The following is a 1,525-nucleotide window of genomic DNA, read 5'->3' as shown; positions in this document are numbered from 1 at the left end:
CCGGCCGTGTGGGGCCCGGTCCCGGCCGTGTGGGGCCCGGGGTCTCATCTGGGCCCCTGATACCAACATGTCGGCTCCACATGCTCCATCCCTCCTCAGCTGCTCCTAGCACTACAGGGTCCCCCACTGTATAATAAGCCTGGCAGCCGCCATGCTCTCCTGGCCCCACCAGGCTGAGTGTTGCTTGTTTTTTTAAGGAAAATAATAATTTTTTTTAAATATATATTTCATGCAGGTCCAGCCCAGTGAGAMGCTTCACGCTGGTTTTATTTTATTATTTTTCCGGTTCCACGAAGCATCAAACCACATCAGATGCTTTGTCCACTTAGTCAGCCAGAGTTAATGATCTGAGAAACTCGTCCCATAAACTGCAGCAGCCAGAACAGTTTCTGTGACGCTTATTAAAACCCAACAGACAGAAATGTCAGAGCTGCTAACGCTACATTAGCAGCATTGAATTAAATCTCCTGTTTGTTGCTCAGTGCAGCAGATTTAACTCGTCTCATAGTTTGGGTTTAAATCGCGTTTCACTGGAGACGTTTTCCTGTAACATATAATTACCAGGAATATTTTTATGTTTCCTGTCAACATCTTTAATMTAAAACCAGGGCGGMGCGCCGGGCTGAGCAGGTTTACTGGGGAAACGCTGCTAAAACCTGCATTAGCATCTTTTCAATTAGCTGACATCGTACCGGTGATCTGAACCTGACAGGAGAAGCTAACTAAAATATATTTGGATTTTGAAATGCAGAGTTGTGTTTAAACGTGTCGTGTTATTTACGTCAGGGTGTCAAACTCAGTTTCATTTAATCAAAAATCTGAATGTTCTTAAAGGGCCGGTGGTGCCAGAAAGCTTTGGAAAAACCAATTAAACTGAAAATATGAATAAATGGCAGCTCCTCCAAGATTTTAGAGTTTTTGTAATCAGGATCACATATTTTGTGAAGCAAACTTAGAAATATTTGTCAGGAATTTTGACGATATTTGCACTAATGTTGAATGTGCCTCTCCCCGTTTCGATCACAGACTATAACTTAGCATCAGGTGAGGCGGCAGTCGATAAAACCCAATGTTTCTGAGACAGATTTGGAGTAAAAATCTGAAAAAATGTGGAGATTTGTTGATTTTCTGTGAATTTTGAGGATCCGTAGGGCCACAGAAAAAGCTACTATGGGCCAGATCTGGCCCCCGGGCCTCGAGTTTGACACATGTGACTTATGGTGAACAAGTTAAAAAATTATTTACGGTAAAAAAGTTATAAAGTTTGAAGTGTTATATTTCTCCAGCAGTGGCAGCAGGAACTAAACATCATAAAAATGAAACAGTTTTTCCATGTGTGAGCATTTAGTTCATTTGATTCAACGATTTGTTAAACAGATTTCTTACAGTGTTTGAGTATGACTTGGGCCGGCTCGGATCAGCACTGATGATTCCCTTTAGATTCATAAATCTCCAGAACCCGAAAGCATCGCAGACACTGAATGAACGGAAATCAGAGAGAACATTTGCCTCGTCACCTGGGGGG

At 42.4% G+C, this 1,525-nt stretch overlaps 1 protein-coding gene across 1 annotated transcript in view; it reads right to left on the bottom strand.

The window, feature by feature from the left end:
• col6a4a (collagen, type VI, alpha 4a) overlaps positions 1-1,511 on the bottom strand; it is a 58,163-nt gene extending 56,652 nt beyond the window's left edge. The window contains exon 1 of the mRNA XM_008430656.1: positions 1,387-1,511. The gene's annotated coding sequence lies outside the window, so the exon portion shown is untranslated. The remainder of the gene's footprint in view (positions 1-1,386) is intronic.
• Between the last annotated feature and the right edge of the window lie 14 nt (positions 1,512-1,525).

This window comes from Poecilia reticulata, linkage group LG16, assembly GCF_000633615.1.
Source record: "Poecilia reticulata strain Guanapo linkage group LG16, Guppy_female_1.0+MT, whole genome shotgun sequence".
NCBI classification, from domain to species: domain Eukaryota; kingdom Metazoa; phylum Chordata; class Actinopteri; order Cyprinodontiformes; family Poeciliidae; genus Poecilia; species Poecilia reticulata.
Note: the sequence above shows the minus strand (reverse complement) of the source record. Positions and strands in the feature narration are given on the sequence as shown.